Below are 12,147 nucleotides of genomic sequence, written 5' to 3' on the forward strand. Positions count from 1 at the left end.
TGTTGTACCATGTCTTGCACAGTTGTTAAGAGTCCCATTTACACTTTATCTTTTAATGAGTTTTTGAACTCCTGCATTGCAAAGTTCTGTACACTTCTACACTCGTTTTCCTTTGTTTTTTCTCTGATAAATACATATAGTGTGAAGGATGGTCTCTGACCTTTGCACAGTATATAATTATGTATTTTATCTTGTATATTTTGTCTGTTTATCAATCTATTTTATCCAATAAATAGTTCTCTGTTTTCTCTGTTTCTCATTACATTGAATGGGATTTTTACCAACATCCTGTAAAACCAACCTTGCAACCATTGTTCCGAAGGAAGACATTTGTGGGCCAAGTGCGGATAAGTCAGTTGGTGTACATGTGGAAGGATCTTTTATCTTTAAAGCGTTCTTCAAACATTCAGAAGAGAAGCCTTTTGACACCTTTACTTTCTACGAGTGAAGGTCTAAGAAGGAAATAAGGGTCAGTTTTTCTATGAAGATTTGGATGTGAATGATGCTCAGCAAGTGTCTGCTGTTTTATATCCACATTCCCCTCTTATCTCACTCCTTCACTTTTAGTGTTCCCTTTTTCACTCTCTTTTGGTCCCTGGTTTTGTATGTGTTGACATTTTTCCACCTCCCGTATTCTGACTGTGGTTTCATGGTTTCACAGCTGGCTGTTCTTTCACTTTCTCTCTGTCTCTCTCTCTCCCCCTCTCTCTCTCTCCCCACCCACTCTGGTGCAGGTTGATCGGACACAGTTACTTGCCACGCTCTGACTGGCCCTTTCTCCCTTCAGTGAGTATTCTCATGCTAATTTGACTGATTAGGTGTAGAAATCTCCATGGCTGAGCTTGTCTTTCCGGGTTTTACAGATTCTTAGCTCCATAGAGGAAAGTCAATGAGTGTGATGCATAGAGATAGATGTAGAGGAAGAGGAAGAGGGAGAAGGAGATTCCTTCACTGTGGAGTGTCTTGAGGTTGTTGGAGGTGTGTTGTGAGAATTGCTGTGCGAAAGGCAGAACCAGAACAAAGTGGAACTTTTGGATTTGTGGACTTTTTGATTATTTATAATGATCAGACTTTTAAGGGTTTTTATTATTGTTTTTAATCCCTGAAGTAATGAGACAGTGTGTTGGCTATTCTTATAACTACCTAAAATGTGTGCCATATATTGTCATTATTTCTTAATGAAGTTTTGTCTAATTTTTACTAAGAACTCCCAAGACCATCTTGAGATGAAAGCTATGTAATATGTATCTTGTGTTGCAGTATGTAAAAGGACATCCTTAAGCATTTTGATCGTTAATATTATGTTACAGTCTGTATTGTTTTTTAGGTCACTGACACAGCGTTGCCTCATATATACCCAAACTGCATGACTGTATTAGTAAGGGTTTATTGGTTATTAGATAGTGTGAGTTGCCAAACATTTTGTCATGGTACTATTTATATTGTGATACTGGTGTTTTCAGTGATGTTTTTAGCTGCTGCCCTTACACCACCCAGGACACCAAGCTTCTGTTTTGTCCCCCTTTTTTTAATTTTTGCTTTTAACAATTTATGCCAACATTCTGTCATTTTAACATTCCTGAGACTTTAAAAACATCTTCTCATTTGTGTAATTACCTTCAGAATGGTTGGAGAAGTCCAAGATTCTATTACAGAGCAAAGCTTCCAGGCAATTGCATTTACACATGGCAATTTATTGGAGAATTTTCACATATCTTAATATTTTCATAATTTAGTATACCTTGAAATTACAAATCCTGCCCCATGACAAAATGCCTTTATCTTTTGGAAAGCAATTGAGGAGTGCACATTTGCGCTTGGGCCTGCAGGTGATAAACACCTGCTGGTGAATTAATTGTGATTAAGCATAATTCTGCAACTTGGGCTGCTTTTTTCTTTATTGCGATTATCTCTGCATAGATCAGATAAGTTTGGACCGCAAGGGAAATATTTGGAATAATCAAAGCAGTTCTGGAGTCTTTTAATGTGTAATGTTAAATGAATGTATGAGAAAATGGGAAGGATGCTTCTGCAATGGAAATGGATAGGTTTCAAATAACCTACATCCTTAGAAAGCACTCAGAAAATCTTACTTTGTACTGTTAACTCGAAAGGATCAGCTGAAAATGTAAAGTGAAAGTGCACAAGCGCTGCTCCATTTCTTGTTGAATTAAATGTAGCAGTGAAAACAATGCAGATGTTTCTGTAAGGGCTGGTTCTCTAGTTCTCTCTTTCTAGCCTGGCGATGTCAGAAAGGAGAACATCTTCGACACTGCTGATTGCTCAGTGTTTGGCCAGCATGTTTGCCTAGCATAGCTGTTGAGAAATGCAGCATTCTCTAGAGGAAGAAACAGAGGTCAGGTACTCTCTGAAGCCCTGAGCACTGACCTTGCGACCCTCGCAGCAAGGAGCATGACTGGAGCCGGAATTCTCCTCGGACTCTGAATCACAATGCTGCCGAGGAGAATTGGATGAGAGGTGTTGCACTGGTTAATCTGTACAGACAAAACACTGTTACCTGAGGCAATCCTCCACTAAAAGATCCCCAAGGCTCTGCGATAACATGGCAGAGGTTTAATCGTGAGAAACACCAGTAGCTACTCTGGTCATGTATTTTGCCCTGAGCATTTTTTGAGCCCTGCTGGCCCTCCAGAGTCAAACTAAATGCGTCCTAATGCTCTGTGTGTGGATGGCGGACCGTAGTTTAGCAGAGGATCTGCAGACATGTTTTCTTTTTTAAGGGAATGATGGTTTTCTGTTTTTAAATTGAGAGAGCTGCCTGTTGTGGTTCAGTGCTTCTTTGTTGTGGTTCTGCTTCATGACAGAATTTTATCCCCTCTGAGTGGACTTCAACGTTTCTCTGATCTGAAAAGCTAAAATGCTTTCATCATTTGGATTTTCTTCTCTCAATAAAAATTGCATGGTACATATGAATTGTGTAGCTTGTAAGATCACACAGAGCAAAAGCTGTACTGAAATCTCAACAAAAGAGCGCAGTGCATGCACCGACAGCCTTGGTCAGAATTCTCCACACCCCAAGACCATCACATTTCTGTTCTGATAAGGCACAAGGTTATTTTTGCCATTCTGTCACAGTTTTACTCAGTTTAATGTAGTTTTGATACAGAGACTGGATCAAATGCTCTGTGATCTTTCACACTTAAATTATTTAGGGTCTCCAGATTTTTAAATGTAATATTATGCACATCGATATCCAGCAGCCTGTTTTAGGAGAAAGTGCTTGCTGATTTTTTTTTCCCATGGTCTTGTTCTTACATTCTTTGTCATTGCATTTTTTCTGCTCATTTGGTATGTGACTACTTGTTCTTGTTCCTTTATTTATTAGACCTGATGGCTTACCTTTGAGGCAGATCGATGCTGTCAGTCACTATAAATGAGAATCACCCTACCAATTAAAGATGATTAGGTTAGCCTCAGCCAATCAGCATGCTTAAATCCCTGGTGTTCATGTGCAGTTCATCTGGTAGTATGGAGTTGAATTGCTGAGAAGAATGGCAATTTTAGCCTCTTGGGACATCTGGGCAAGAAAAAAATATGCAAGTGGTTGGTGTTATGGCGAGAATGTAACATGACAATACTTGAAGGTGTTTTCTCGACATGTGTAGTTTTTCTGATGTTTACAAAGAAGCTGGAGTGAACAAAATATGCCAGCAAATTAGTATGAAAATGTTTCATTTATTATTTTTAATGTATCACTTAGAAAGATAAATTATTCAAGAGGGAACAGGAGGAAAAATCAACAATGTAAATAAATAAACTAGACAACTGAACAATTATAATAGACTGACATCTAATTAGCTACTTGTTACTATGCAATTTATGCATTTTCTATACACTGGTTGTTGTTAGTGTTTGCTCTCTGTAACTGGTCTAAATCTCTCCTTTGTATGGTTTATGTCCTAAAAATACTGATGCTACCCAACATTCGGTAGAAAATTCTACTGTGACATACCACAGTTAAATCATTTGAATTTGTCAGCACGGTAAAACTACAGGTTTTAGAACTGCAAGCACTATGTGGGATAGGCACGGAAACAATGTTTCTGGCAATAAAATAAAAAGGTTTTTTTCCTAACAGAACTTCTTTTCATTTGGCTGTTAACTCCATTTGTGTGCTTGCGTCTTTAATTGGTTGTTTGCTGCTGACCTTTCTGCAATAATTTCTGTAACCATCTGCTGAATTATTGTTGATCACTGTAGAAGTGCCACGTTGTTGCTTCAGCAAAGTGTCTCCAGACTGAGCAAATTACACCATCAATGGGGATTCTTCACAAAGAAATAGCTAGTCTAGGACTAAGCCTAATCTGTGACTGAAAACTAGCCTTTAATGCTTGCTGAATTGTTGAGTGCCCATCAACCAGTCTTTCTGAATAGGCTTTCAAAGCCTCTCTTACAAAGACATACACAATGGTCTACTTCAAAACGTAATGGTATCCCAAGTTTGTTTCTCATCATAGGACTGCAGTATGTTCTCATGGACCACAGTGGGGGATGGAGCTGACACTTGTGGCGGCTGAGCGCCTTTTTTTTTCCCGTTCTCTTTCTCTGTCTTTGTAGCTGTTGTGTGTGTGTGTGTGTGTGTGTGTGTGTGTGTGTGTGTGTGTGTGTCTCATTAAATGTGGATGGTGAACTAGCTGCAGATTGCCTGGAGATTGCTACTCTCTCTGTGTAGCAGTGAAGCCCCTGTCTGTAGATGAGGTACGATTGACATTTCTCTCTGGCCCTCCGCAGGGTGTCTGTAAGGATCTTGAACCCATTCAGACTGGCTCCGAAATCAAATCACTGCCACCGCTACTGCCACCACTCACTGGCCCCATCAATTATTTAGCACCAGCTCGAGTGATCCAAAAGGTTGAGAGAATTTGATTTTTGCAGGCACCTCTGGCTGGTCAGACCTTTGACATTAGCTTGTGCAAAGCCACCATAAGCAGTGGTGATGTACCAGTGGGTTTCCTGTTGTATTGCATCCTTTGCTGTCCATCAGAATTGCTTTCATATGTGATCAATACACCATCGATGATTTTTGGTTTACTCGTTCATTTTAGCACTGGATGCGAACAGAATGCTAGAGCGTTTCTCTGTGCCGGGTATGCTATGTTTCTTTCAGTGAAAGATGAATTTTCCAGCAGAAAGAATGTCCCCGATTCCTGCGGTTTGCAGTGGTTTGGAAGTAGCTTGGGGTTATCCTCGCTAATTAAAGTTTGATTTGATCAAAGCACACTCTTTTTCAGCTTGAATTTTAATTAGATGACTGGGCCACTGGTCCCTGGTCCATTGCAAGGACATCTACAGAGTTTCTAACACAATCTGAAAGTCTTTTAAATTCAATTTAGGGGATTTATTGGACAACAGCGGCTTTTGGACAGCGCAGGGATAACCATCTCGTCTGCTGGCTTCCCATCTTGCGTTGCCATTGGGACAAAGGGGCGGCAGCCACATGAGACAAGCTGCTGCGGCGGCCCCGCTCCGGGCAATGTCACCACGGCAACTCCCGCTCCCCTCGGCCCATTACCGCAGACAATTGAACCTGCTATCAGTGCCCCGGCAGAGAGGATGTGTTAAACACCGCCAGCCGCACTCAACAGCTTATTTGTCGCTCAACTATCTATCACCAGCACAGAAGCCCCGACAGCATATGCAGAGCGCCATTTCATAATGATAAAAATCACATCTCTGCGATGACTTGCAGGAAAGATACAAAAAAAAAAGAATAATAATAAGCCCTTCTTACTCCCCCAGTCTTTCTTTCCTTGAGACAGGAGCGAATTCCATGCAGCAGAATCTATTTGCGTCTGGGGGCCCGTTTGTGTGAGTATTGCTTTTGTGTGATATGATCTTTGCCGTACATTTCCGGAGGTCAGAACAGACACAGAAACAAGGTCAAGCAAGACTTGATCGACAGTTTCTCCGTCTGCAGCAGCGAAACAATTACCCACTTGGGAATGGCAGGGATATTAAACCACTGGGCTTTACCATGTGAAAGGCCTCTGGGATTGAATTTAAAGGATTCATCTTCTACGTTTTTCTTGTATTTTTATTTTTTTTCCCCTAAGGTCCACTTATGACGTTTGTGTGGTATGGACTAAAAACAGTCATAACTCATTTTTACATTATCTTTTTCCTGCCACTCCTTTACTTTTGTTGCTGCTCTGTGTTTAAAGCTTACGTTAATTACGTCTATTCTGATTGGTTGTACGTTGTTCAAAAAGCCTCTTTATCCAAGATTTTCTTGAAAATGAATTGGTGCTGCACGGACACCCCACTGTTTCCATTTGTTGGTTTACTGTTTCTGGATGCGCTAAAATTCAAGAAGCAGAAATTGAAAAACAGTGAACAGCGAAATACAGCTCACTTTAATAATAGCATGTACTTCAAACACGAGCATCAATTAGACCTGTACTGGTACTGTGCACTACAACTCCAAAAGCATGACAATCTTCTAAGAACACTACATGTTCTGAAACAGCTTCATAAACAACATTCTTGCCATGCGTCTACTTAAAGCGGGTCCTTCTTTGACTGGTTTGCTCATAGCACTCTTAATACCTGAATATACAGAAGACACAGAGCAGAATAAACTCACAAACTTTTCAGTCATTTACCTTTGTGTTTATTATGACACATAGGTTTGCTAGCATCGCATTAATGTTTGCACTAAATATAGCATACCTATGATTAATGTTCCTTTAATTCAATGATGTAGTATCTCTAATAGTACTGGTAGTGTGATTACTATTGTACTGCTTCACCTGCTATTTCTGTTCATCGTTCTGGTTTAAAACAAAAAAGAAAACAATTTTAGTATTTACATACTACGTCAATCAATCAATAAATATTCTAGATGTTTTTCCCCATGATTTGAGCCCTTTAAAATCGGTCCAGTCCTGGGCTCCATTGTTCAGTGATGAAGCACTTTCTCCTGTCTCTGTAGTTCCAGCTATTTATTCATGCCTCTGTGTGAGAGATGGGAGGGTCAATGAAGGGCCAGGCCATCTTACTGCTGTTTTCGAATCAGAGATTTGGCTTGAGGTACTGCACATGTGGTTTGTCTTTGTGGTAGTGAGTATATAGCACTGACTTTATCATCATGGCAGTATAAAGAATGGTGCACCGACACGCCTTCCTACGTGATTCCTCAGTTAAATAAACATGAGCCTCAGCCTCGGTTCAGCGGAGCATCTTCTGTGTCTTTGGAGCTTCTGATTCCTTTTTTCCCTGCGTGTCTGTGAACTCCAGAGGCTCAGAGGCTCATTTTGAAGCGCTTGTCCGCTGCGCCCTAACGCCACTCTGTTTATGAATCATGTCAGATCTTTGCTCCGAAAGCTTTGATCAAAGAGATGCAGTGCCACGCACGACGTGAACTCTGCCCATCCGCTGATCACTAATCCGGCCCCCAGCCTGGCTGTCTGCACGAGAGAGAGCCTACAACTGCAGCCAAAAGCTAACATTATTATGTTTAATATATGCATCAACAATTTGCAAATATTATGGCAATTTTTTTCAAGCAGAAGGTCAGCGCATAACCCGGCCTATTTCACATTGTCCCTAATTATGCCAGAGGGTGGGTCTGAAGCCCTTGGTGTGTCATTTGAACCAGGGACTTCGTGGGAAGGAGACGAGGTGAGCCACAATTTAACAAGCTACCCTGAGGCCTGGACAGGACACAGGTCAGCAGAGATGTCAGTAGATACCATATAATTACTGTGCTAATCTACTTTCATTTAGTTTGCACCATATTCCGTGTAGTTTCTGGCATGTAATTCCAATAAAGTCAAGGTTGCATTAGGCTCAAAAAGTGCTTAACGGCAATTAAACAGTGACCCTGCATTGGTTACAGTCCAAGTGGAAGTCATACATTATTTTTTTATGTTTCTACAGTTTGCTAGCGTTTCCTTTGCTTCTTTTAATGTTTACTAATGGCGTGTGAGAATTAAATCCTAGTCTGGTTCAGTGCTGTCAGAAGTGGATTTTCTGTTATGTTTTATGCAAGAACGCCTGCTATAATAGACTGTACGGCAGTGAGGGATGGCTAGTAACCTCCGATTTTTCTCTTGCTGTTATTTTAATGGATTTTATTAGTTTTAAATCTCTTCAGGTTCATTGAATAAGGAATGAAAAAGAAAAAAAAAATCAAGGTTCTTTAACCTGAAGGAGGTTGGTACCTCCCTAAATTAGCCTTCTCTTTGCATACATAGCGTGACATTAGCTGCAGACAGAAGTGCTCTGCATGGACTGCTGAAGAAAGGAAGGTGAAGAATGGCAGACTAGAAGATTTGAATATCTCAGCATTAAAATGCACAAAGCTGGAGCGTGTCTGCAGGGGAGGCTTTGAAATTTCCTCCACCTCGACTCTTTTAACTCAACCCTCACGCTCTGCCTCAGGACCCTCAGGGCTCCCTGCTACGAAAGGGGCTGCCACGTGCTTCTCCAGACGCCACACACACACACATGCGTACACACACACACAAGCACAGTGACTTACACGATGCCAACCTTATAAGCACAACAGACCAAATATTAAATGTGAAATTGCTTTTTCTTTTCTACTCTTTTTTTCCATCTTTTGATGTGTGCTTGAAACACACGTCGATGTAAAATTGTTGCATTTTGTTATGGCTTGTTATGAGTAGTCGGTAACGTAAGTTAGCTTAGACATGAAGGTCAGCACTTTGCATTTGACCTGTTTGCTTTGCAAAGATGCAATGCATATTGTCAAAGTTATAACAAAATATCTCCAAAACGGTGGCTTTGTAGGAGATGAAAAATTGTTCATAACTTGTACCTGTTTTAGACCATTTCATATGGTGAATTTGTCATGAAATGTTCCACAGTCTAAAGAGCAGCTGGTGATAAATAAATACATAAACACATACATAAATAAATAAACTTAAAAATGATAGATATGACTGGCGACCTGTCCAGGGTGTATCCTGCCTTCCGCCCGAGGACTGCTGGGATAGGCTCCAGCTCCCCCCCGCGACCCTGACGGAGAAGCGGCTTAGAAAATGGATGGATGGATGGATGATAGATATGACTGCAATAATAGAATTATAGATATGACAACAGTAATGCCTACTAATTCAAAGGGCCCATATCATGGGGGAAAAACAATTTGTTCATAAAAATGAGCTTAATTTTGTATGTAAACATTATTAATACTTTTTTATAAGTACTTTTTGTATTTTGTCTTTTCTCCTGAGGTCCAATTGTAGCATTTGTGTGGGTTTGTATAACAAAAAGGGTCATAATTAATTTTTACATGGCCATTTTCCAACCTCTCTCTATCCCTTAGAATTAAACTGCTTTTGGTATTGTGCTTTTAAGAGAGATATACTATAAATGAGCTCTGTTCTGTCTGGCTGTGATGTATTGTGCATCATTTAAGAGTTCAAAACTGAAACGGTAGTTCAAATTTCAGTAGGAAAGGGCAGAGCTAAGCTAATGTCAACTGAATAGGTAGATAGATGTAAATGAGTTAGTTCTCATGGCATCACAGAGACAATTCAATATGAGCTGTTTTTGCAGCATAGTTTCCATATGTGCACTGTGTGGTCTGAGTAGTGAATGGCATGCTTTGAAACTTTAGCAGTGTTTACGTTTATGTTAATCGAGATAAATTTAATTTAGCATTAGGTAAATACAGGCCCTTTGAAGTTTAAGACATACTGTTCACTCCCCTGTCCATGCAGTCCATACATGGAAACTAAGTGTGAAAACAAATTGTTTAGAAGTCATTATTTTTGTGAAAATCAACACATTTACAGACATTCACCTGTTCAGCCTAGAGCAGTTTAGCCCCCACCAGTTTAATAGTATAATTAGTGTTTCCACATGGAATGCTGTTTCAATGAGGCACAATCCAGAGCTAGAACAGAGCACAGACACTGTAACAGGAACAGCCTGCTTAATGAAAAAGTATTGTGTAAAAATAAATTATAACCAGTGTGAACTAGGCTGGCATGTTAACTCAGTTACCATAGCGGTGCTGATGCTACTAGCTTCAGTTCCAACAGAATGTTTAGTTTAACAATTCGTCTTTTGGAAATGCTTCCCCATGTTAATTGAGATCTTACACAATCTCTTCTGGTCTGAGAAATGAGTAACGGTTCCCTCTTTTCACCACATTCTTGGAATACTGGGCACCTTTTCAGATTTACAAATAAGCTGCGGCAAGTTGTAAATGTTTTAATGGATGATCTGAGCATAGTTACAGTTGCTGGGATACGAAGGACCAACTGAGTGAACCACTTTGCTACAGCGCCACCCTGAGGCAGATCACTGCAGCTCTAGTTATTTAAGAATGTTGAAAACAAGGTCGCTGTTTCGTGGTTGAAGCAGGTTAACATTGACCTTTCCCTGAATTTCTATTTGAGTGTCTGTTTTTCCCAACATAACATAAATAAAAAGTTTATTTTCAGGGACGCTCCAGTATTTTAATTTTGAGACATTTTGGGGGTCTAAGGGGTTAATTAGGTCACGCCCCCCTGTATTTCACACCTTAATTATAACTGCTTTTGGTACATCAAAAATGGCTCATCAGATTTATCTAGGCTGATGTCCATGTGGTGAGCCACTCACCTTTGATTGCTTTGTGTTATCGGAAGACCTATGCTTACAGATATCATTAAAGTCATCAGCTTTCCTGTACATGAAGAATTCACAAGGCAGTGGAAAAAGTTTGCCGGAAGTACTTCCTATCCTATGCATGTCTCGTCTGTCATGCTCTTGGACAGCATCAGATGGATCCAGTAAATACTCTAGAGCAGTTGAATGTAATAGGCTGACCCTTGGCTGGCAGCGAAAAAAGTCCAGATGGGCCAATTTGTAAAGATCATAGTGTCCAGCTACACGAGAGAATAACAATATCTCCATTATAAGATGAGTCACTCTGCTCATTCATTGCTTATAGCTCCACATAGAAATGATGAAATAAGTCATTTCTTTTGACCTTTGCTGTAAAACATAACAGCCTTTCTTACTCTCAGTGCTGACTATTGAAAATGTTACAAGTTCTGGATGGATGGTTAACTTCTGACCCACTGTTCATGAAGGAAGATTTCTAACCTCATTCCTGTTCATGAAAGAGGAGGTACAGAGTGTCAGGGGCCAAATCACAAAATCATCTTTGGTCATCAAATGACTAAGTTCTATAGATTCAAGAGTTATACTCACTTGAGATTTATATACTGTATTTCTAGACTATATATATATATTTTTTGTAAACTCATTAGTTGGCGTTTATGTGAGAGTGCTAGATGTAAAACTACTTAGTGGCTGGGATCACACTAGGATTAGTGTGAAAATAAAGCAATCTTTGCACAACAATTTGAGTGAAAAGTAGAATATTTTATTTTTAGTATTTGGTATGTCCCCTTTGTTGCTTCAATAATAGCATGTGATCAGGCGGGCATGGCAGAAGTTTGTTCAAAAGCCTGATCAGTAGGTCAAATTCACCTGACAGTCATCTGAACGTGTGCTTCAATGGAAAAGATAAGACAAAGGCCTTAACATAGTCAATTTCACACATTTGCTTCTATTTGAATAGTGGCTTAGAAATAGTGCAGAATTTTGAATATTTTTTTCATTCGAGTTGTCATAACTTTATTTATTTGCAAATTTTAAGATTCTTTGTTATTTATTTGGTGCAAATATCAAAAATACCAATGTGGTTTTCAATGTGGCTGTTTTCAATCAGACTTTTGGACTTCTCTGTACTTGCACACCAAAGATTTGATGTCTATGAGTTTATCAGATGTTCTATGATATGTACTGTCCTACCTAACAGGTACAACTGAAAACATTAGAAATTATAGAAAAAAACAGCAAGATACATTTTTGAGTAAATGGAATAACATCTAAATTAAATCTGGTCACCTTTTCTACAGTAAAGACAGTGGGTAAATCTGAAAGTCACTACCATCTCTGTCATTTAGACCAAGATCCCATGTGAATTGATCAGAAATATTACAGATATCCTGTGGTAAACTGGCATTACCCAGCCTCCCCATGGAAAAATAATCCCATACTAAAGGCTTCTAGTCTAACTAAGATTATGTGTTGAGTGATGTAGGTGAAAGGGCACTTTTAGGATGAGGAAGAGATGCCCTCATGTTAAACATCTTGTTA

At 39.7% G+C, this 12,147-nt stretch overlaps 1 protein-coding gene across 4 annotated transcripts in view; it reads left to right on the forward strand.

Annotated features, from left to right (window-relative positions):
* Window positions 1-12,147, forward strand: part of rbfox3a (RNA binding fox-1 homolog 3a) — a 511,986-nt gene that overhangs the window by 139,532 nt on the left and 360,307 nt on the right. For 3 of the 4 annotated variants that reach the window (XM_037544449.1, XM_037544452.1, XM_037544450.1), the window contains exon 3: window positions 735-786. The exons of the other annotated variant lie outside the window; for it this stretch is intronic. The gene's annotated coding sequence lies outside the window, so the exon portion shown is untranslated. The remainder of the gene's footprint in view (window positions 1-734; window positions 787-12,147) is intronic. 4 annotated transcript variants of the gene reach the window in all.

The sequence above is a fragment of the Pygocentrus nattereri genome, chromosome 13 (genome assembly GCF_015220715.1).
Source record: "Pygocentrus nattereri isolate fPygNat1 chromosome 13, fPygNat1.pri, whole genome shotgun sequence".
In the NCBI taxonomy this organism is placed as follows: domain Eukaryota; kingdom Metazoa; phylum Chordata; class Actinopteri; order Characiformes; family Serrasalmidae; genus Pygocentrus; species Pygocentrus nattereri.